Here is a 26,424-nt window from a genome sequence, read left to right as displayed (position 1 = left end):
TTCCTTACAGTAACTTATACATTTATTTTTAAATTCTTTCAGACACTTTTCATTCTTCATACATTCAGGCATCTCATCATACATTTTTAAACCCTTATACATCAAACAATTTTGCGACTCAGCTCTTTTCAATAATGGTAGTCTTATTTTATCCTTTTGTCTAGTAGCATATTCATGACAATTTTTGTTTAAGACAACTTTATCCTTAAAATATTTTGGTAATTTATCGTGAAAAAATTTATGTATAAATATCAACATATTAAATTTAAGTCTCCTTCTTACAGATAACCATTTTAGTTCATCTCTCATTTTTTTTACATTGCTTCGTTTGCTAAAAATAATATTGTTGAGCAGTAATCTATACTTGATTTTCTTTTGTTGGATTTTCACCTAAAAGTAGCTCCTGAATAAATTTTAAACAAAATACAAAATAATATAAAAAATGCTAGAACACCTCAGTAGCGCGGTGACAAAAGCCACAAAAAAAAAGAAAAACACACTTTGTTTTTGTTCTGATGCAAAATATTCTAGTAGCAGATCCACTGTTTTAGTGTGTAACGGTATCATTTTTAAAAACAGTATTATTTTGAAGGTTGAAATTATCTCATCGGTTCAAAAGCCATGATGTTTTGGAAATCGCACGATCACAAAATCTTGTTTTCTGAACACTTCGTTCAACGTGACTCCCGTGGTTTATCCTTTAAGGTACAGATTATAATAGCTACCGTAACCTTCACTTCATCGATGTGATCATCAAAATTACTACAAACAAAAATGACTCTTATTTACTTGAAAATAAAGCTAAAATTCAAATGTACGAATTTGGCCGCTTACCAACCCACAGCGAAAATTACCTGATATATATATTTTTAAATTTGTTCCAACAGAGGGGGAAAACATTTTTGAGAAGGCAATATGGGAGTCTAGATATTAACAGGGCTTATGATCTGTCATTAGCTGGTTTAAGTGGCCACTTTACACACTGTGTAATATTCACCATTCTGCCTATGTTTGAACATCCACATTTCTTCAACTCTTCCAATTGTTGACTTTTGTGAAGTAAAAGAGCTGAAACCTTTATCGTGTGGGTGAGATTCATCCGGTGGAACCAATTCACCTACTAGGCAACGTTTGAAAACAATTTTTCAATTTCGTATACTTCTTCTTTTACCAGGTAGTTAATTAATTATTATTATTATTAATTATTTGATTTTTCAATAGGCAGATAAATACGCGAAACATTACACTATGAAATATCGATTTCTCTTTTTTCACCAGCGAGTAAAAGTTAAATAAATAAAACCAAAAAGAAAATAATAAATAAGTACTCACGCACCCTAATTTTACCGGACCGAGTGTATTGGCACGATACGTGTGAAACGGGCCCGTATATGACAGACACAAGCCATCATTTTTAGATAATTCATATTATAGATATGATATTTACATTGTGGTATCATGATAAATTGTTAGTATACATTTGACAAATAAAGAAAATAAAAATTCCTCATTGATAGGTGCAAATTCACGAAGAAAATGTTTATATTTTAAATTGTTATCTGCTATTCTAATCACAATATTATTCTAGTCTATATCACACAACGTATTTTGTGGTTGAACATTGAAAACTTGTACGGCAGAATGCTTCAAAAAGTGTTGGTTTGGAAATGAATATTCATTAATCAAAGATTATGAGTCCAACAGGATGAGAAATTTTCATAAACAATAATAAAATCTGGGTGGTTGATGAATACATACATCTAGGACACAAAGTCAAACTTGGTAAAGATAACTAGACAGCGGAGTTACCAAGAAGAATAGGGCTAAGTTGGGCTGCTTTCAGCAGACTAAAATATATTTTTGAAAATAAAGAAGTACCGTTATGCTTAAAAAGACAAGAATATGAATCGTGCATATTGCTGGTGACAACATACGGACTAGAAACTATGTCTGTAACACAAAAAAGTATCTAGAAATTAAAATGCACGCAACGATCCATGGAAAGACAGATGCTCGGTGAATGTCTAAGAGACAGAGTAAGAAATGAGGAAATAAGGCACCGAACCGCAGTCGTGGATATCATGGATCGTGCAGCGAAATTGAAATGACAGTGGGCAGGACACTTGGCGAGGCAAAATACGGGCAGGTGGACACCCAAAATAATAAAGTAGAGACATAGGCACACAAAAGAAGTGTTGGAAGGCCACAGAAAAGATGGGTCGATGACATTGCCTCTATTGCCGGTAAAACGTGAATGATGAAAGCGGGTGATAGAAAGGAATAGAGACGTTCGGGAGAGGCCTTTATCCAGCAGTGGAGATAATAAGGCTGAAAAAGAAGAATAAGAAGATGGCAGAATGCGATTTCCGATAGATAAATACTTTTGTTTTTCTACAGAGTAATAAAAACCACGTAAATTGAAGTGTTTCATTTTTATTTTTTAAACATTAAAATGACCGTGGTAAAGATCAATGCTCTCGACCACAGATATATTAAATTATTTTTTGGTAATTTTCGTGCACATTTTGGGTGTAATGACAACCCAACTGAAAGATAATTTAAATCAATAAATGATAAAAAAAACTTCTGGTCAAAACAAAACTACGGAATTTCGGTACGAGTAACTGCACAGCTTCAAAAGAAATCTCCATTTTGAATTGTTTCTCAGCTGTTCAAAAAATCAACATATCTTATGAAAGACAGAGATTTTCTGAAATTGACACAGACGTGAAATCACTAGTTGATCTGGCGCTATTTGATGGTCAGCTAGAAATACTAGTAGGTGATCTATCAGAATATAATAACTAATCAATACTATATAGAATTTGCAGTTCAATATTTAATAAAATGGTTGAAATGTGATACATGCGTAGGTGCATTAATTGCCAATAAAACCGACCGTAACTACAAATTTATAAAATTGAAGATAAGGGAGGGCTCTTATACCTTTCTAAGGAGAAATCATTTTAAAGACCATGCGTCTTTTTATCAGTTTTACTTTTACAAAAAAGCAATGTTTTTTTTCTCATTAAACGATTTACTCTTTAAATTTTTTAATTTCATGTATCGCAATTTCAATTCAATTGAACTTGACCTTTTTCACCTAGACGTGACCACCAGGGTAGTTGTGTTTTTCTTCTTCTTCAAATGCCGTCTCCTCTGCGAAGATTGGTGATCATCATAGCTATCTCCACCTTATTTACTGCCAACCTAAATAATGAAATGGTACTCTCTCCGTATCATCCCGATTATTTCGACTTCTGATATGTCCATCTTTAAGTATTTGTTGGATTTGGTCATGCCGTATATTTCTCGGTCTTCCTCTGCATTCGTCAACATTTGTATTATAATTTTGTTTGGCTATTGAATCACTGTTCATTCGCTCTACATGTTCAAAGAAATGCAAAACTCTTTTCTTGATTGTGTCAATAATCAGCTTTGCGTTAAGTATGAATCTCGACATTGGTGCACCTATCATTTATAGTTTTGCTACACATTTGCCTGAGAGATCGCATTTCAACAGCATTTACAATATACACAAATGGAACAATATACAACAGAGTATTGAAAAAATAAAGCATAATTACATCGCAATGAAATACATATTAATAGTAAAAATAGTAAACAAAAAATCCCACTTTACTCCTATACTCTAAGGTCATCTAGTAAGTAAATACAAAATAAAATGTAGATACTTATATATATGTATATATTTAAAATTGCATTTAGTTTGCTGAACTACATTGATTCTTTTCCTGGTGCAGTTTCTGTATTTTGCTAGTGCGTTTTTTTTATGCTATTTTTTGTTATTAATAAATATGTTTTAGGATAAAATAGTATATGTTTTTTTCCCTCCAAATAATTTAATAAACCTAATTCGAAATACTTCTGATTACAAAGCACTCGAAAAACATATTTAAAAAAATACATAACTAATTAAATGGTCATTAATCGTAATTTAACAAACATAAATATCGATGAATTCGGGCAGCACTATTAGAAAAGGTTATCAATATAATAACCGCAAGTATAAACGAGATAGAAGACTGACTATTCTTATTGGTTATTTACGTTCCAAATCCAAAAGGTCTTTTGTAAACTGGGCACATTGGTTCTCATAGTAAAAATGGATTTTGACACTTCTAGTGTTTTACCTATTCAGTTTTCTTGACTATGGCATTTGTGGATCACAGGAAACAAATTTTAACTTCATAAACATTTACAAATAAAAAAACCTAACCGAAGCAAAATATTTAAAAAATACAAAAAAGCTACTATTTCAATTTAAAATAAAATGGGCTTCAGCATCAAGAAAAAAGATCGCTTTATTTCTAACAACCAAAAATATAGAATTCGTTATTGATTTTATTTATAAAAAGGCATCCACACCATCTACATCTGAATCAGGAATATATTTATGTGTGCCTAACTACAAGATTTAAAATTTAAAAAAAATTAAAAACATAAAAAAGTGGTAGACCGTGCAAGCACAATGAGGAATTATACGAGTCATAAAAAAATAATAAACTAACAAAATGTACAAGAGATTCAGACGTAGATCGAATTGGTTTCTCTCATATGCAAGAACTTAGTGAAAACAATTGGTGAAACGACTGAAGCAAATATAACTGAAAAACTAAGAAATTCATCGCTTGAACTGATTAGAAATCAGCTGATTTAATTGAACTTTCAAGAGATGAAGCTTCGTGTATTTATTGAAATGGAACTAATTAACTATACTTATTACTCTCTCTACATATATCGATTGTACATTTTACTACTTTTTTATTTATTTATTCATACAAACGCATATGTATTACAAAAAATATATAACGTATCCCTAACTCTGTAAGGCGAACAGCCCTGTGTTGAGTTGGAAAACAACACAATGAAAAGTGGAAACATGCATATTACTAAACAATCCCAACAATAAAAAGAAATTATAATATTCCTTTTCTTAAATGCTCTTCATCTCTGTTGTAATATGTTAATATAAACAGCTCCCCAGGGAGTTGAATCCAGTCATTGTCTACAAAAATTTGGACAAACTCAAAATATTGTTGATAAATTACCTGGTCCTTGAAGAAGTATAGAAATTGAAAAAATAACAATTTCAGGCGTTGCCTTGTATGTAGGTGAAATAATTCAATTAGATGAATCTCACCTGCATAAATACCTAAAGGTTTTAGCTCTTTAACTTCACAAACATCAACAGATGAAAGAATTGAAGGAATATAGATGTTCAAATATAGGCAGAATGGTGAATGTTACACAGTGTGTAAAGTGGCCACTTAAACCAGCCATTGACAGGTCATAAGCCCTGTAGATGCCTAAACTTCTATATTACCTTTTCTTAAATGTTCTTCATCTCTGTTGTAATATGTTATTAACGTGTATTTCAATTCATTATAATATTTGAGTTTGTCCAAATGTTTGTAGACTAAATCCTGGATTTCACCCCCTCGGGAGTCATTAAGATTAACAAATCACAACAGGGATGGAGAATACCTTAATTAAGGTGATATGGAAGTCTAGGCATTTACAGGGCTTATGACCTGTCATTGGCTGGTTTAAGTGGCCAAATTACACACTGTGTAACATTCAACATTTTGCCCATGTTTGAATGTCCATGTAAACCATGGAGTTAAAAATGTAAATGTTAATGCCTAGACTTCTATGTTCCCTCCTCAAAAGTTTGACAAACTCAAATATTGAAATGAAACCAACTGGTCCAAGGGGAACTTTAAAAATTGGAAAGTTGTTTTCAGGGGTTGCCTAGTATGTGAAATAATTCAGTCAGATGAGTCTCTTCACAACAATAAAGGTTTTAACTCTTTAACTTCACTATGATCAACAAATGAAAGAATTTAAGAAGTATGGATGTTCAAACATTGGCAAAATGGTGAGTGTTACACAGTGTGTAAAGTGGTCACTATTTGTGTATATTTGTGTATGTATATGTATCAAAATATGTACGAGTAAGTTCATATTTTATTAGTCTGTGCTTTTTAATAACTTTTCATGTGTTAAAATGTAATCGCCTAGCTTGGAATGGGGTATGTACCCTTGTTAGCTGGGCAAAGTGAACATAAAATTGTAAATATGATAAAATATGTAAATAAATAAATAAAAAATGTAAAAAATGTATTTAAAAAATTAAAAAACAACGAACGACAGGTCATAAGCCCTGTAAATGCCTAGACTTCCTTATTCCCTAAATCAAGGTATTCTCCATCCCTGTTGTGATTTGTTTTTATTTAGATTCAGGTTTCAAAAAGAAAGGAGTGCGGCTAGAAGTGTGGCTAGGAGTAGCAGGCGCCATATTCAACAGAAGATTGGGTATTTTTTTTGTTTAAAGAAAAATAAATATATGCGTTTTTATGATTCACCCAAACATTTCAATTTTCGGGCCATTTTTAATGATTTATTAATAACTCACCATTAGTAAATGGGAACCAAGTTAAGGTAGAGCGGGGTGTGAAACTTGGACCTCTGATTCGTGAGTCCGCGACACCAGCCACGGGACCACGACCCAGTAATTTATGCAGTGAAAACCAAATACTGCCTATATAACGCCTGCATAATACCTAGTCTCCTCTACAGATGCAAATCGTGGCACCTCATTAGGGCCAACAGCAAAATACTGAGTTTTGGGAATAGGTGTCGAGGACAACTGTCGTCAAGCGGACGCGATACGGATGTTTGGGCCATATAATCGTGTTAAAGGGATGACCCTCGCTCTTGCTCCAGTGCGGGTTCTGATCTCTCTGATGAAGATGAACGGTGTAAAACAAATGTGGACCAAAAAATATCACAAACCTAAGGTTTTACTAAAAACCCTATGTCCACCGGTCCTGCTAAGTTTCAAAACATAATAACCTTTTTTATCAAAAAATGTGGAAAAAGTACATACCGAATGACCTTGAACGTTCAATACTTATTATAAATCTCGACAATCACTTGATGGATCTAAACCTGGTTTTCGCAGTCATGTAAAGTGTCCTAAAACAAAGCTACTCGTATTTGTAATATCTTTGAAAAATTAAAATTAGTACGTCAAATTCGTTTCATACCGAAAAATATCCTAAAATACCGAAAAATACGGTATTTTACCAAAATCTGGTAAAATTCCCGTATAATACCGCGGTAATTTTAGCGCCTTGCATCTCTAGATGTGACAGGGTTTAGTAAACACACTGTCTACTATAAGCTGGATCAAGGCGGCCTCCGTGGTGTAGTGGTCAAGACGCTTGACTCACGCACGGAAGGTTCCGGGTTCGATTCCCGGTGAGAACACAAAAAATTAAAACTGTGATTTTTCTCAAGCCTGGGTGCTCTGTGATGTAATTCACCACTGTAATTAGGCCTCCTGGCCTGTTGCGGTGCAAAAAAAAATGTAAAATGTAAAAAAATGTAAATGTAAGGTGTTTATAAAGATGGGAAAGGGACAGCAGAACTTTATAGTTAAATTCTATCTCATTAGGAAATATTTATTTATTTACATTTTTATATAGTGTTCCTACGTGTATTATCTCAACAGAGAATGTATTATAGCTTAACAATTTTGATACATCGTTACCATATTTTGTCTCAATCAGAGTTCATATTTTAAGAAGATTAGAATAAACAAATGTTGAATTTGAAAAATGTGTTTTTATTCGAGGATTCGTGTGGTGCATAGGGCACGTGGGATGGGGGGATTTGCTTTGGTAAAAGGTTTTAATGTGCTCATGTTTTACTTGGCCCATCTGGTCGGTGGATGGGATAGTTCAGGTGGGTGCTACGCCCCTTCAGAATTTCTCCATCATACAGTAGAATAACGAAGTGATGAATTCTGGAGGATCAGTTGAATCTGATCGCAGAGGTTGCCAGCCTGCGGTAAACAAAACAAAAGAAGGAACGTTGCAAGCATACGTTACATACCTATATGCATTTCCGATATACAAATCTCATAACAGTCGAAACCGGATACAAGAAATTTATCTAGAACGTGATTTGCCAGCCTGCGGGAAACAAAACAAAAAAAGGAACATTGCATGCTATTCGAGATTACATATCGCTTACCCAAACTGCAAAACTCGTAACTCCCGATTTTTGCCAAAAATAAGATTTAATTGCCATTTGAAAGTTTTATCTATTTAACATCTTTGGAGAAAACTTAAAAGTATGTAAAATATGTTTTAGGTATAAAACAGAAAAATACAAAACTCCAAACTTCACCACATTCAAAACTGAAATGTGATACTCGTAACTCCTTTGTTTTTGGCCATTTTGTATTGAAAACTGTCGGATTTAGAGAGCCCTATTCATTGCTCCTGTTTTAAATTGGATTTTTCAAGGTATATCAACATTTATTGTGAATCGGGCAGGGAGATTTAAAAGAGTAAGTATTTATTTTGATTTTTAATCAATTTTAAATATATTGAACACGTTTTAAAAATAAACAAAACATAACAGTAGGTTATGTTACGTCATGTAGTGGAATACGATCATTAATTTTTTTTTTCTGACTTATGGCAAAAATTTATTTTACTAACGATTTAATTATTTTGATTAGGTACCGTCTTTTAAAATATTTTCGAGTAAATTTCCATTTCAGGTGCTATTGAAAACAATGTCCAAAAGATGGAGAAAAATTAAAAGAAAAGAAGATGAAGTAAAGATACACCCTCCCCAGATAACAATTTTTTATATTTATTTCCGAATTTTTCTGTGAAGTATTCAAATGATTCAGAATTTATACCAAAAGTTGATAATATATTAATAATTTCTAAAGATATAGAACCAGCACCAGAAGTACAAACTTATATTATACGTATTTTCGAGTATTCAAAACAGTCGACGAATAATGTTGATTTGATCATAATGTAATCATATTTGTATTATTATATTATTTGATTATATTTGTAAAATTATTTCGATAAACGATAAGCTTATTAATAACTTGATAAGCCTGCATCGCGCTCCATTAGTCCCTTATTCTGATTCTCTAAACTCTGGTGATGAAAATGTATTTCCAGTTCCCGAAATGCCGAAGAATTTGCTTCAATTGTATCGATTTTTTAAAGTTATAAAATATCACAAAATATGCCACTCGAAGGCATTAAGATTATTTTGTACAGTGATGGTTGTACATATCAAAATAGAAACTGTGCGATGTCTAATGCTCTACTCAATATTGCCATGCTCTTTAAAATAATAATTGAGCAGATCCACAGCCTTATGAAGTTCAGTATGTAAACAATGTTTTTTTTTTTTAATCTTTCGATAGAATACAGTTTACAAAACAATGCGTCCCGGGAAAAAAAGGATGATTTTGTGGTTACCAATATTCGAGCTTTGCAGTATACTCCCGATGGTAATATTGATTATAAATTAAGGTGTTCATATAACTGGACTCCCTTACCCCAACGAAGAAACATTTCCATAGAGCCTCAACCTTTTAACCAATCTAGCACGCCTTCACAAATATCGTCTTAAAATAAAAAAGAGATAATTCGACGATCTGCAAGAACTTAAAAAAAGTTTACCTGCCGACTACCACACTTAATAAGTTACGACAATATTCCGTAAATTAAACATTTCAACAGTAAGATTGAAATTCAAATTTCATTAAAAACTATAATTTTTCATTATAATTTTATTTTTGAAAAAAATAAATATTAGCGTTCTTATAATTCACCAAAATATTTCAATTTTGGTGGCCATTTTCAACGAGTTGTAAATAACTCACTATTAGAAAATGGAAATCAAGTTGGGGTAGAGTTGGGTTTGAACCTCGGACCTCTGGCCCGTGAGTCCGCGACACTAGCCACGGGACCACAACCCGATTCAGTATTTTATATATTTTTAAAATTATTATCATGAATATTTCTGCATTTAAAGTTTAAAATAATAAAGTAAAAAACTCGTAAGTTGTGTTATCTTTTTCCAAAAGTGTAAACCTCGTAACTCCATTTATTGGTTCTAGAAATGTAATGAAAAAATATATGATAGTAAAAACAATAAATTATTATAAGTAAATAAGTTAACTACAAAAGGTATTTTTGATTTTTTTTTATTTATTCAAATAATGAAAAAAATATGTTTAGGTCTCTCCTGTAAAATTGCTGTATATAGAGTTACAAGGTTTGATTCCCGACACGTTTGATATGAAATATTTATTAAAAAGGATGTTTTCACACTGGAATATTTCATAGACCCTGGACCTTGGACCCTGGAAGCGTAAGACTCATCTTACCTTCATGTAACAAAAATGATCAAGATACACTGAGATTGGTGTACCAATTTAGCGCCTTATGCACCATTAGGTGCGGAAAGGCAATGAAAAATGATGATCTTACTCTGCCAATGACACCAGCGACAGACCTGGCTTCTAAATACAACTCCAACGCTAAAAATCGTAAATTTATATTTCGAGGCTATACCCACAAGGAGGTCGATGTTGAACACTCTATAGTAGAATATCGAACGTAGAGGCTGGATGTTGCGCATATAGTGGCTCAGTGGGATTGAGCCCAGTATGTAAGAACATGTAAAAGTACCAAGCCTTTTAAAGTTATTTTATAGTCACATCGTTACATGGAGTTGTATGATATGAACAATATTCGCGCTTTATGCGAATTATCTTCAGCTCTTTTTTTAGCTCGAAAAAAGATTACCGACGGCATACTTTTTCTCATTTAAAATGCTGCATGGCCGCAACTTTGAGAATATAAAAGGGCTGCCTTTTTTATAAGACCAACTTGGACAGTAAACATTTTAAAACTGTAGACCTTCAAGGGCGCAAAATATTTTATTTTCTTTTGACTTTCCACAAGTTCAAAACTCTTTACATCCAATCGGCACGGGCAAATACAAAAATCAACAATCTTTGAAACAGTGAATACATTGAGAATTATACGAATTTTATGATCAAATTCCTCATAATTTCTCATCAACTGATGTTTTGGATAATGACCGTGAGTACTTATTTTATATACGAGTATCTATAATAACAAATGAATGCTGATATTTTATTTTATTTTATTTTATTTGGGAAATCAACAGTTCTACATACATATTTTTAGTAAACAAACAGATATAGTGTATAAACTCCGAAATAATAACAGATTTCCACATAGTATACAAATTTAGTAAAGAAAATATATTACATATCAAATAAATACATACAATTTACACATATAAAAATGTTATTTTCATGTACTCAATAATCAAAGATTTTTAAAATATTTATTTTAAGAACATTACGTTACTGTTAATTGGGCGGGATAAGGACAAAAATGCTTGAAGAGAGGATAAGGAGGAGAGGGGAGATGTACATATTTATTATTATAATGTCTACTAAGTTATATAATACATTTAAGTGTAAATTTTAAATCTGACAGAGTGATGTTTGTGTAATCTATATTTTTAAATTTTGTATTGTACATTGAAAAAGTCCTACGAAAAAAAGCATTTTTAACATACGATGTTTTACTTATTGGTACATGAAACAGGTGGTACCGTCTACAAATCCTGGCTGGCACATGTATTGTTATTAAACCAAATTAAATAATTATTAATTATTATTCTTATGAAAATAATTCATAATCATTATTAATTCTTTCTTACTATCCGCTTATGCATTTTGGGAAATCTTCCGCTGTTTTGCTGTTTTATAAAAAAAACAAAAGGTTTACTTAAATTGACTACCGTGTTTTGTCAAAAGGAAATTTTTGCTCTGTGTCCTTCCTCATTAATGTGTTAGAGTATAAAACACGGAGGTTATTTAACTTCCGAAATATACGTAAATTGGCACATTTGTCTTGACTATGGTCAACTATGTATTAAATTATGGAATTCATCGTTCACAGAACCTAATTATTGCGGTTATTGAAAACAGTTTTAGAGTTGCAAACTTTCCGTTGATACAAAAATCACTTTCCTGAACAAAAGTCCGAAAGTGACTACCGTGGTTTATCTGTAATTTACGTACATAGTACATATTGTATTTTGTTAGCTGGTGGTAGAAATTGCGTACTTCACAGGATGTAATATACCTAGAACTCAGATACATTTGGCGCGTAGTCATTTGGTAAAATCCCCAAGGGCCAATTCACACCTCTTACGCCATACAAAAATCGTGTATTTTCATTTAAAAGGGTCGCTAATAGTGTTTACTTGAAAACCATATGTTTCTAATGCGTGCGAAATAGAATTTTACGTGAATCTCAGGAATATTTTTGTACTAACCTACCCCTCTTTAGGACCAAAACTTGCATTATATAAATCCATACGCAGTCCTTTCGGAGGCTTTTAAAAATGTAGCCTAACGTCATTACTCCTTCACTATGACGTAATGCTTAGTTTAAATAAATACGGTAGCTTTCAAGTGTAACAGTATAATGGCTTTTTGTATTGTCTTTAAATTTATTTCAACAGAGAGGGAAAACATTTTTGAGAAGGGAATATGAAAGTCTAGGCATTTACAGGGCTTATGACCTGTCATTGGCTGGTTTGAGTGGCCACTTTACACACTGTGTAACATTCACTATTCTGCCCATGTTTGAACATCCACATGTCCTCGACTCTTCCATCTGTTGACTTTTGTGCAGTAAAAAAGCTGAAACCTTTATCATGTGGGTGAGATTCATCCGGCTGAACCCAATCACCTACTAGGCAACGCCTGAAAACAATTTTCCAATTTTTATACTTCTTTTTTTACCAGGTAGTAATTCAACAACGTTTGATTATGTCTAAATGCTTGCAGACTGGCTGGATTTCCTCCCTAGGGAGTTGTTCATATTTAAATTTATTTCACCTCTTTTACTTCACAAAAGTCAACAGATGGAAGAGTTGAGGTAATGTGGATGTTCAAACATGGGCAGAATGGTGAATGTTACACGGTGTGTAAAGTGGCCAGTTAAACCAGCCAATGACTGGTCATAAGCCCTGTAAATTGGCGGCCTCTTTGGTGTAGTGGTCAAGATACTTGACTCATGCACGGAAGGTTCCGGGTTCGATTCCCGGTGCGAAAACAAAAATTAAAAAATGTGATTTATCTCAAGCCTGGTTGTTCTGTAATTCAGTACTGTAATTAGGCCTCCTGGCCTGTTGTGGCCAGGAGGCCTAATTACAGTACTAAAAAAAAAAAAAAAATCCTAGACTTCCATATTGCCTTCTCAAAAATGTTTTCCCTCTCTGTTGAAATAAATTTAAATATGAACAACTCCCTAGGGAGGAAATCCAGCCAGTCTGCAAGCATTTGGACATAATCAAACATTGTTTTGTATTGTCTTTTAAGTAATTAAAACAATAATAAACAACATCTTCGTGTCTTGTCAATGTTCAAGTGGACGTCGATGAATCCTTCTCTGTGTGCTGCTTGCTGCTTGCTGCTTGCTGCTACACGCTACACCCTACACCCTACACCGGCACATAACATATCCTTCAAGGTGCAGATATGTATATACTAGGTATACATTTTTGAAAACCTATGATTTTTTATCACTGAGAATAAAATAAAAACCCATTGTACCTTCTAGCTTCTAGAAATTATAAGTAAGATAGGTAGATGCAAATCTTCGGAACGTGTTTTTTTATTACGGCTCTCAAACAATACGTAAGACATTGGTATATATTTTTTTATTACGGCTCTCAAACAATACGTAAGACATTGGTATATAATGTTTTAATACGGCTCTCAAACAATACGTAAGACATTGGTATATATTTTTTTATTACGGCTCTCAAACAATACGTAAGACATTGGTATATATTTTTTTATTACGGCTCTCAAACAATACGTAAGACATTGGTATATATTTTTTTATTACGGCTCTCAAACAATACGTAAGACATTGGTATATATTTTTTTATTACGGCTCTCAAACAATACGTAAGACATTGGTATATAATGTTTTAATACGGCTCTCAAACAATACGTAAGACATTGGTATATATTTTTTTATTACGGCTCTCAAACAATACGTAAGACATTGGTATATAATGTTTTAATACGGCTCTCAAACAATACGTAAGACATTGGTATATATTTTTTTATTACGGCTCTCAAACAATACGTAAGACATTGGTATATATTTTTTTATTACGGCTCTCAAACAATACGTAAGACATTGGTATATATTTTTTTATTACGGCTCTCAAACAATACGTAAGACATTGGTATATATTTTTTTATTACGGCTCTCAAACAATACGTAAGACATTGGTATATAATGTTTTAATACGGCTCTCAAACAATACGTAAGACATTGGTATATATTTTTTTATTACGGCTCTCAAACAATACGTAAGACATTGGTATATATTTTTTTATTACGGCTCTCAAACAATACGTAAGACATTGGTATATATTTTTTTATTACGGCTCTCAAACAATACGTAAGACATTGGTATATATTTTTTTATTACGGCTCTCAAACAATACGTAAGACATTGGTATATATTTTTTTATTACGGCTCTCAAACAATACGTAAGACATTGGTATATATTTTTTTATTACGGCTCTCAAACAATACGTAAGACATTGGTATATAATGTTTTAATACGGCTCTCAAACAATACGTAAGACATTGGTATATATTTTTTTATTACGGCTCTCAAACAATACGTAAGACATTGGTATATAATGTTTTAATACGGCTCTCAAACAATACGTAAGACATTGGTATATATTTTTTTATTACGGCTCTCAAACAATACGTAAGACATTGGTATATATTTTTTTATTACGGCTCTCAAACAATACGTAAGACATTGGTATATATTTTTTTATTACGGCTCTCAAACAATACGTAAGACATTGGTATATATTTTTTTATTACGGCTCTCAAACAATACGTAAGACATTGGTATATATTTTTTTATTACGGCTCTCAAACAATACGTAAGACATTGGTATATATTTTTTTATTACGGCTCTCAAACAATACGTAAGACATTGGTATATAATGTTTTAATACGGCTCTCAAACAATACGTAAGACATTGGTATATATTTTTTTATTACGGCTCTCAAACAATACGTAAGACATTGGTATATATTTTTTTATTACGGCTCTCAAACAATACGTAAGACATTGGTATATATTTTTTTATTACGGCTCTCAAACAATACGTAAGACATTGGTATATATTTTTTTATTACGGCTCTCAAACAATACGTAAGACATTGGTATATAATGTTTTAATACGGCTCTCAAACAATACGTAAGACATTGGTATATATTTTTTTATTACGGCTCTCAAACAATACGTAAGACATTGGTATATAATTTTTTATTACGGCTCTCAAACAATACGTAAGACATTGGTATATATTTTTTTATTACGGCTCTCAAACAATACGTAAGACATTGGTATATATTTTTTTATTACGGCTCTCAAACAATACGTAAGACATTGGTATATATTTTTTTATTACGGCTCTCAAACAATACGTAAGACATTGGTATATATTTTTTTATTACGGCTCTCAAACAATACGTAAGACATTGGTATATATTTTTTTATTACGGCTCTCAAACAATACGTAAGACATTGGTATATATTTTTTTATTACGGCTCTCAAACAATACGTAAGACATTGGTATATAATGTTTTAATACGGCTCTCAAACAATACGTAAGACATTGGTATATATTTTTTTATTACGGCTCTCAAACAATACGTAAGACATTGGTATATAATTTTTTATTACGGCTCTCAAACAATACGTAAGACATTGGTGTATAATTTTTGAGAATTTGCTGAAATACGTTAGCATAAAGAAAAGTCAGACCGCGTTTTCTCTTAAATCACTGGGGGGAATTAGATACAATGCAATAGCTCTCAGAAACGTGAAGTGATTTGAGTGAACACGAATCCGATATCATATTAGTGCAAACACGTAGCTCATAATCAATGATCCGAATTTTTGTATCGTATATTCAATTACGCTTCGATTACAAATTATGCAATGAAGAAATATTAATTCTTAAGCAGCAAAACTGCTGTTAGCGACTTTTCCATGCTAATAAACACGGGTCTCAGTTAATTAGGATCTTGGGTAAGCTATATAAATTATCCGCGATAAGATTAAAATATTTATATTCATGCACTTGTAAATGGAGATTTTGTTATTAAAATATTACAATAAAATTAATATTTCATATAGAGTGCCTGTCCGTAGAACTCGTCATTCTGTACTCTCCAACTTTTCAACTAATTATTTTATTTTTTTATTTTATTTTCTTTTATTCAGGAAACATACAGTACAGTTACAAAGTTTAATATTTTACACAATTAGACTTAATTCTAATGGACCAGTGAAGTTTCCATATTGAAAAGCAATTATATGTAAGGTTAATTATGAAAGTATAAAAAAGAGAAGGAAAAAGAAAACATAAATGAAAGTTGTTTAAAAATTAAATTTTAAGTGAAAAAAAGATATTTTAAGGTTTGTAGTTTGTAGTGAGTATTTACAAATGGAAATAATATTAAAAATGAAGAAAATTTGTAAGAGTAATCAAAAATTAAGAATGGAAATAAAGAATGAAAAACATGCTCAGATGTAAAAATAAAATAAAATAGTTAGAACATTTTTTTTAAAAAAGGAAAAACATAAACACATTTTTATTTTAAGGGATTCAAATAAACGATGAGAAGAATCTTTAAGTGAAATATAAGACAATAAATTTAGGTCAATTTAAAAAACATCTTCAAAATTAATGACACATTATAGTAAGAGCAGCAATATATTGATTTTATTAACAAATATAATATAAGTAATTAAAAGTAGTTTAAAAGTATAAAACATGCCAATGGCAGCAGAGAAAAAAGAAAAAATAAAGAAGGAATAACAAGTATGGCAAGTTATCTTTAAAATTTTAAAAAGCAATATAAGGAAAAGATTTTAAACCAAGAGAAGTCGATAAAATTTCATTAAAGCGATTTTAGTAGTAATACAAAATTTCAAAAGAGAAATTTGATTTATGATAATAATATTAATGCATGTAATTTGAGTGATATAAGAGAAAAAGGGACCAACGGGAGTTTTATTCAAAAGTTTTCAATACACTATTTTTAAATAATTGTAATCCTGTATGATAGATATCTATATGGTTAAAAAAGCTGTTAAAAGTGGAACACGATCTGTGTAAAAACGAATTCTGGCAATAGTTCATATTGACACTAGGTATAATTATATGAAAAATAGCACTCCTCGGAGAATACAGACTACCTATAATGACAGTATTAGTGACATTGACATATTACATTGTAAATACTATAGTTAAATCAAATCTGTTAAATTTCGTTTTAAATTTATCTCCGGCTTAACTTTTAACTTTTACTTTTATATAAATCTACTACCTGTACCTACCTAGGAAATTATCGTCGGTGGTGAATTTTTAGTAATAAATATAAATGTTCGTGGAAGCAGAGAGAGAGAGGGAAAGTAATGTAGAGTTGGGAATATACCAACACTTCTACCTTTTATGTACTTTTTATTTCATTTTTTAAATATTTATTTTTTTAACTGTTTCATTATTTCATAATAAATTAATGTAAAATCTGTTATTGGTCTTACTTTTAAAAATAGTTTTATTGTACCTTGTGTTTATTAAAAAGACTATATGATTTCCATAATGAATAAATGAATAGCTCAGTATAAGTTATCCATAGTAAATAATAATAAAAACTTTATTGTTTTTGCAACGTAAGAAATAATGAAAGTTGCCGAAATTTTTTAATATATTTTCGAAGTCATTAAAATGTTGTCAGCAAATAATTAATATATTATTTCGAGAGATACAGTATTTTTATTTGTACCCTTACCCTTATGTTACAAAAACAAAAGAACATTTATATAAGTTAGCCTCTTTATATTATCCGTATTATTGTATCTTAATTATCCTCGGTATTGATATTTTATTTATATTATATCCTCATCGGAATCATCTTATTTCTACAGGGAATTGTTTTGAATAAGTATTACGTCAGTTTTTATGTAGATATTTGCTTGCAACCGATATGTACCCACATAAACATTGGACATGGTACACTTGCATGGGTGCATGACCTAAAGCAAATGAAAACTGGCCACTTCAGAACGTTAAAAAAATTAAATTAATTTTAATCAAAAAAAATATTACTCGGTTGAACAAAATTTTTGTCAGTATTAATGTGTACCGTGGAGAACTAGACCCGTCGGTACTTATAGATGTATCTACTCAAAACTTGAAGGTAGGAGGTCGGTAGTCTATCTCCGTAATCATTCGGGTGAAGCGGTAAAAAAGAAATGCAATAAGAAAAAACTTGACTGCTTACAAAGACAAATTGCCATAAGATCTTGTAGAGGATACAGAACAATTCCACTCATCTCAACTCAAGCCCTAACAGGGTTTACACCGTTAGACCTAAAATTCAAGAAAGGAAGGACATTTATTATGTTAAGAAATTTGGTAAGCTGTATTCCATTCCAGGTGATCGCAAGTATCAAGGAGCTGCAAACTATTTCGATTTACCTCACCCGTGCGAAAGAATTCCCGAAAGTATTATTTTACTTGACAAAGATATACCTCCTTATGTTCCCAATGAAATAAGAATCTTTACGGGAGGTAGCCTGCTCGACGGCAAAGTGGGAGCGGCATTCGTTCCTTTTGAGAGTGATAAAGAATTACCAGGCAGAATGTTCAAATTAGACAATTTCTGTTCAGTTGTTCAGGCTGAACTACTCGCAATACGAGAAGTTCTCGAATGGTTATTTAAAAAAAACCACCAGAGAGGTGGGTTATTGCAAAAATATTATCAGATTGTCGTTCAGGCGTTCAAGGTATAACTGATACTCGGTGGATAAATCCATTAATTCTAGATATTCAGAGTAAAATTAAGCTTCTAAAAATCAAAGGGATGATTATTCAAATATGCTGGATAAGAGGACACGCTGGTATCGTAGGAAATGAGAGAGCGGATGAACGAGCGAGAGCCCCAACTTGTAAAAGAACGGCATCTTTCTTCTCAGAATTTCCCCTTAACATTGCTAAACGCTGTATAAAACAAAATACGCAGCAACGTTGGGAGGATCATTGCCGCGCTTCTTCTACAGGTAAAATCAGTAAAATGTTTTTCCCAACGCTGGCTGATGCAGCAAACTTCCGCCGTCTTCACCAAAGTCCTTTCGAAACTACCCAAATTTTTACCGGATACGGATATGAAAAGTTACCTATATAGGTTTAAATTAAGGAATAATGACTATTGTCCATGCGATGATATTTCTTCACAGAGTATCGAACATCATACAACGCCATAATCTTGAAGCAGAATGCCGGAAAGAAGGAATATCCTTAACAGATATCCACACTGTAGTTATAAGTAGTTATCACGCGCCGTTGTTCTTGAACTTTGCAACAATGGTGATTAGACTCATAAAGGTAATAAACCAAAATCAGTGATCGAACATTCCATTTCCAAAACAAACAAAAGCGATTTTTCCGAGTACTTTAACCTTGTACATGACACGTTAGGCTAGCGTCCAAACAGGGGTTACAGGGGTCCAAATATATATTAAAAAAAAAAAAAAGCTTAAATCATCACGGAGAATTTATATTCAACTATATCGTCATGGTGAAGGTTTGACGTCCTTGACTTCCCATTGAAATCGCAGCACTGCAAGGGAAAACAGGCTCAGGAGCTCTTGAAATATTAACAATGGCACACAAACATGCTATGGAGAAAACTCGAGTGTTTGAGTAGCTTACCAGTTTTAAATTATGTGAAATGTCAATCGATGACCAACCTTGCTCTGGACGTTTTTCGATTTTTAAATTTTAATAATTTCAGTTAAGATTTGGAGATGAGAAAGGTGGCTGTCAAGTTTTCTCTTATACAGCCCTCTCTGTTGGCAAATTTTTGACCAAAGTTATTTTCATTATATAAATCCGCATTATTTCTGAATACTAAAATTAGTAATTTGCCGGCGGACATTTTGTGTATACGTGCATCTCGACAATTTTGTAAAAGAAAAAACCATAACTTAAACATCTTTTAATTTTTTTTTTCTAAATCTCATCGAAATTGTCAGTTAACTGTGTTTTGAGTTTGTTCAAATATTTTTTGATAACAACTCAATTAAACCACCTAGGGAGCTGTTAATAGTAACATATTACAACAGAAATGAATAACATTTTAGAGAAGGTAATGTAGAAGTAGAATATAGTGTCTCTAACTTCACAAACGTCAGCAGATGGAAGAATCGATAGAATGTAGAAGTTCAAATATGGGCAGAATTGTGAATGTTACATAGTGTATAAAATGGCCACTTAAACAAGCCAATGACACGTCATAAGCCCAGTGTATGCCTAGACTTCTGCATTCCCTTCTCTAAAATGTTCTTCATCTCTTTTGTAATTTGTAAAATAGTCGGGTACCGATAAGGGCCAGTATGAAGGTAATAAAAACCTAAATAAGATATTGAATATTACAACCAGAATTATCATTTTTTTTAAAAAAGGAGAATACGATTCTAAAAAAGAAAAATTCAACTAAACTGTGGCAATAACTTTTTTTTTTTAAGTATTACCGAAGGCATAATTTTACGTAGAAATAAAGAAAAATGTCACAAATATTTATGTGATTTTAAATGCTCGTTTAACAAAATAATTAAGATTTCGCTTTATTTATTTTAATTTTCAATCTATTATATTTAAATTATGTCTTAAAATTTTCGTTTAATAGTTTATTTGAGAATTGAGATCCAAAAGTTTAGTCTAAATTTGAAATGGCGTAATCCGCCGGTCAAAAGGTAATTATATTTTAGACTAAACTATTAAGTATATTTTTTAAAAGAAATACCTTGAAAAATTATAGTTAACTAATTTATGTTTTATTTTTGCGGGATTTTAAAAATACATTTGTTTTAAAATGGCAAAATCGTATAATTTTCCCATTTTCGTGCGTTTTACCCGACTACAGCCTTAATGTAAATGAATAAAGAGATAAGTGTGTGCTAAACCATCAGCATTGCCAACCGATCGTCATGTCGTCAGACGTCCCATGTACTAAGATTTTAGAAAATACTTGTCGGAATGACTAAATAATATTCCACTTCTTGGATAGGAGTAATGTATAATTAAATTAAATAAGGTACATTATGGGAAGCAGCAAGTTGAAGGTGCGTGTTATTTAAAAAAACGACCCCTTCGCGTGCCATTTAAAATATTACTTATTCGGGTTGACTAATCTGTATCCGGAAAGGGCTGCGAAATAATATAAAACATCGCGCTATAATTAACAAAATTGCTAGTTATCAATTAGAACCGGTCAGGAACGGTGACGGTGCTTGGCTTTCAGGATAACACCCCAACCAACATAAAAGAAGGACCATACCATAGTCATTCATGTTCCATCTAGTGCATTCAGTTCGTAATGACAAACGGTACAATGTACAATTACACCATTCGATATACAGAAATATAGATATTAAAAATATCAACTTCATAGTAAATATATAGGTAATCTATACATCCATAATCTCTTCTCTTAAATGTTTTTCCATCTCTCTTGTAATATGTTAATTTTAATAACTCCCTGGAAGGAATCTCGTCCTCGTCGAAAACATAAATAGATGTGAAAACATAGGCAGAATGGTGTGTAAAAAGGCCACTTAAACCAGCCAAGGATATGTTATGAGGCCTGTAAATGCCCTTACTTCCAAATTCCTATCTCTAAATTGCTATTCTTCTCCGTTGTAATATCGTTGCGTTGTAGCGTTGTAGCAGCATTTTATTTTTTATCAAACAAAGAAAACATAGATAAACTAACTGTATTACAAAATAAAGCCTTTAGAATCATTTTGAAAAAAAAACAGATACACGAGGGTAAAGTCGATGGTAAATGAAATGAAATTATTAACATATAAACAAAGAATATTTTAAAATACAATGATATTTGTTCATAAAATTATAAACTCTAATAAAAAAAACAGAATTTCGGAAAAAAATTGATCGGAACCAGCATGAACACGATCACAATACTAGAGAAAAGAACAAAATTAGACTTCCATTTAGGAAAAAGGCAAAGTCACAAAATTCAATTTTATTTAAAGCAATTAAAAAGTATTACGAAATAGAAAAAAATATTTATGAAGAAAAAAACATATCAAAATTTAAAATAATGGTCAAGACATATGTGATAAACAATTTATAAATTAAATATATTTGCAATGTTATTATTAGAACACACATAACAATATGTATGATATGTGTCCCCTACTTTAAGATTTAAATAAAAAATAAATCTATTTAAAAATAAAGATAACATACATAACATACTTAAGCAGTTACACACTAGATCAGTGGTGGTCAAACCGTGGTTGGGGTGGTATTCATTTTCCTCTTGTAAGCGAAGTAGTTCCTATTCCTATCTCTATTGTACAACCCCAAACGTGAACGTAACAAGGTTAAAAAAATTCGAGTTGTACAGCGCATCTGACCTTGTATGTGAAAAAATTGGCGCATGGTATACAAAATGCTGGCCACCACTGGACTAGATAAATGTGATCAAATGTGGAATATCATTCTTGTCAAATATATGGTAGAATTGAAATAAGCATTGATTCATATTTAAAATATTAAAACAGAAATGAAGACCATTTTATAGAAGGGAATATGGAAGTCTACTCAGGACTTATGACCTGTTATTGGCTGGTTTAAATGCGATTTTACACACTGTGTAACATTCACCATTCTGCCTTTATTTGAACATCTACATTGAACATTTAATATCAAATCAGCAAATGACAGATCATCAGCCCTGTGGATGCCTAGACTTCTATATTCCCTTCTGTAAAATGTTATTCATGTCTGTTATATTATGTTAATATAAACAGCTCCCTAGGGGGTTGAATCCATTCATTGTCAACAAAAATTTACATAAACTCAAAACCGTTAATTGATTCACAATGCAATTAATTCATTATGACACCTTTAATTAGGATGTTTTCAAATAATTAAAATTTAAGAAAAGGCAGTGGTAATATCAACGATGGGAATACTGCAAGGAGATTTTTTTCTAATAACACATGTAGTGCAAATATAACCGGAGTAAAACCGAACTTATCAAGAGGTTTTACATAATTTTTTAAACCATGGTAAGTGGAAAACCTTTGTACTCACAAAACTTTGTATATAGGTTTTTTTACACAAGAAGTTTTTCAAAAACAACGGCCGAATATTAAGTACAACAGTACGAATTGTACTATATACCCGCTTCTGTACAAAAGTAAAAGTAGTAAGTTTATTATTTTACAAATAACAATACACAAACAATAAAACGTTTCGAAAGTATAAAGACAAATATAAATGCGTCTTATAATTAGAAATCAAACACTGATTTGACTCTACTAAACACTTTATTTTATTTTTACAAATATAAACATATAAAAATAAAAACTTCGTGACAATTGTTTCGCCTTATTAGGGCATTAACTTAAAGCATTAGCATAAACTTAATATACTTGAACCATTGGAAATTAATCAATATCTAAATAATCCTAATTTTAAAATAATAAATGAACAAACCAACCTAATACCTTCACCACTATTAAACATATTTAAATAGACTGTTATTATTCCCTTTGTTCCTTTTTGTACACGCTTATATGACGCGTAATTAATATATGAATCATGTTACAATTGCATTTATATATTTTGATAAGAAATTCTTAAAAATAGAAATATTGTATAATAATACATTTATGTTTATATAAATTTCCTCATAATATTTCAATCATGTTTTAAAATTAAAATGAACAGCAACCTGTTATAATATTATTGATATTTTTTCGACAACAATTATCTAAATTTACAAAACTATAACGTTTCATTAATTACCTCACAATACATACTTGTATGTCAATAAATACTTACATTGTTATATTTTCCCCGAAATTCAAATATAATTACCTAAATTCCGCATTACCTATTAAACACTTAGCCCCACCCTTAACCATTGGTTTTTCCCTCAATTATGATTAATGTACATGCTATAGTTCATAAGATTATTTTTATTTTCTACTTAAGTACCTTGAATTATATAACTTTATAAGGACATTCAATCCTAATAATCTTCACATTCGTTTGAAAATGCCCTAATAAGGCGAAACAATTGTCACGAAGTTTTTATTTTTATATGTTTATATTTGTAAAAATAAAATAAAGTGTTCAGTAGACTCAAATCAGTGTTTGATTTCTAATTATAAGTTTAAATATGGGGTTCTACAAAATAAACACCAAATCAATCAATAAATACGTCTTTCTGAACACATAATTCATGAACATATTTATTTTCAACAAATTAACCAAAATTTTCTATCACTGCCAGAACAAACAAAAAAATATTGAGATACGGAAGTGAGTGAATGATATAAAATATGGTCTTGCATTTCGTCAAGAACTGTTAGTTAGAAAAAAAAAATAGTATTTCATATTAGGGATACTTTATTTGGTAATTTTCCTCTTTTTAAAATTAAACATTTGAAACGAACTAAAAGAAAATCTGTAATCAGAAATAATTATGTAAAGCTATATAATAATAAATAGTTAGTAATTCGACTTACCGAACCGAAGGTGCACGCGGCACTGGTCCAGCGAGGTTCTGTCTAAGCAGAAAGACGTAACTAAGATCGAGGAATAATGATTGTTATTTCTGAAATCGGTACCACCCACTGAACTGATAAACTTACGCCGACGAAAAGTTGGAAACTTTTTAAAGTATTTTTATGAAAGTTTTCCGCCCCGCGAGAGTGCAGCGAATGCCACTGCTGTGGTACGGCGACAGCGGACCGAACGACACGAACACCGGGCGCAGACTGAACACTGAACACTGAACGCTGAACTGAGCGACTGTGTTACCTGCTACCTGCCACTGTATAACCCCCTCCACTCGGTTCATAAAGAAGGGTTATCGTTTAAACTAGAAATATTATCATACGCGGGTAGGTACTACGATTTGTAACTTTCAAGATTTTTTTTTTTTTTTTTACCTAAGGAGAAGCTTATACTTAGGCCAACTTATTTAAATGTTTGGCGATTGGTTTTGTCTTTTTTTTTACATCAATCTACGATTTTTTTGCCTAAAATGTCAGCCTCTTATAAATACAATAAAATGTTTATAAAACCGTTGTCTTATAAATAAAATTTAATTTTACATGAAAAAGTATAGTAAATACTTATAATCAGTCACAATTTAAATCAAAAATATTTTTTTTACACAAATCGAATGAGTTCATAATGAAATTTGAGTTTTAGTATTATAAATTGTGGGATTTTCTAAAAATCTTTATTAAAATAAATTTAGGGAATTTCGTTCTATATTTATTGTCAACAATCCCTAGAAAATAAAAAAAACATGAAAAGAGAACATGGAAGTCAAAGCATTTACATTTACATTTTTCGCTTCACAAAAATCAACATTTGGAAGAGTTGAGAAAATGTGGATGTTTAAAAATAGACAAAATGATGAATGTTACACACTGTGTAAAGTGACCACTCAAACTAGCCAATTACGGGTCATAAGCCCTGTAAATGCGTAGACTTACATGTTCCCTTCTCATAATGTTTTGCAACAGAGTAATAAATTTAGACCTTAATAACTCCCAAGGGAGGAAACCCAGCCTGTCTACAAACATTTAGATGTACTCAAAACATTGTTGAAATATACATTTAATAACATTTAAACTACATACAACTCAAATCGTAACAAATGCATGGTAAGATAATTTTATTAGAAATTAAAACAGATTACCAGTTACGGTATTTATTAAGTTATGTAGATCTACTGCCTAATATTTTTTTTATTTTAATCATCTCTAACATGATGAGAAAATAATAAAGGGGAAAGGATCTTACCCCAGGACAGAACGTGCCTCGGGACATGGATGTTTTTTTCGTAGTGAACGCATCCATTTCATTTAAATTTATACCATAGACAACTGTCAAAGTCACAAGTGTAACCTGTCATTCTGTTGCTGATAACATTACTTCTTTTGTAAATAAAACAATTTTCCAAAAAGTTGCTGTTCAAATATAGTTTTTTGGCTGGGTTTAACATCAGATTCCAAAGTAAATACTGGCTTGACAATATTTTGTATTGATTAAAACTGTTAATAGTTTATTCGAGGACAACTATGCCTTGAAAGGAAATGCGTGAAATGTTAGGTTATTTTTATTTTACTCAATTTATATTTTTTTACCTCTACTTGTACCTTGAGACAAATGACTGCACTTACCTTGGGACTGTCCCAGTGTACACTTCACTTTTACAAATAAGTTTTAATAAAAGTACTTGATATTTTATTTGGGAAAGAAACAGTTCTACATACATATTTATAATAAACAAACGGATATAGTGTATATACTCAGAACCAATAACATATTTCCACAA

General features: G+C 31.4%; 1 long non-coding RNA gene across 1 annotated transcript in view; it reads right to left on the bottom strand.

Moving 5' to 3' along the window:
- LOC148276486 (uncharacterized) overlaps nucleotides 1–24,853 on the bottom strand; it is an 88,411-nt gene extending 63,558 nt beyond the window's left edge. The window contains exon 1 of the long non-coding RNA XR_015823725.1: nucleotides 24,599–24,853. This is a non-coding gene — a long non-coding RNA (uncharacterized LOC148276486). The remainder of the gene's footprint in view (nucleotides 1–24,598) is intronic.
- Nucleotides 24,854–26,424: the final 1,571 nt, after the last annotated feature.

This window comes from Micrasema longulum, unplaced genomic scaffold (genome assembly GCF_059751315.1).
Source record: "Micrasema longulum isolate JH-2025_06_02 unplaced genomic scaffold, ASM5975131v1 h1tg001211l, whole genome shotgun sequence".
Taxonomy (NCBI): domain Eukaryota; kingdom Metazoa; phylum Arthropoda; class Insecta; order Trichoptera; family Brachycentridae; genus Micrasema; species Micrasema longulum.
This window is presented reverse-complemented; position numbering and strand designations above follow the sequence as displayed.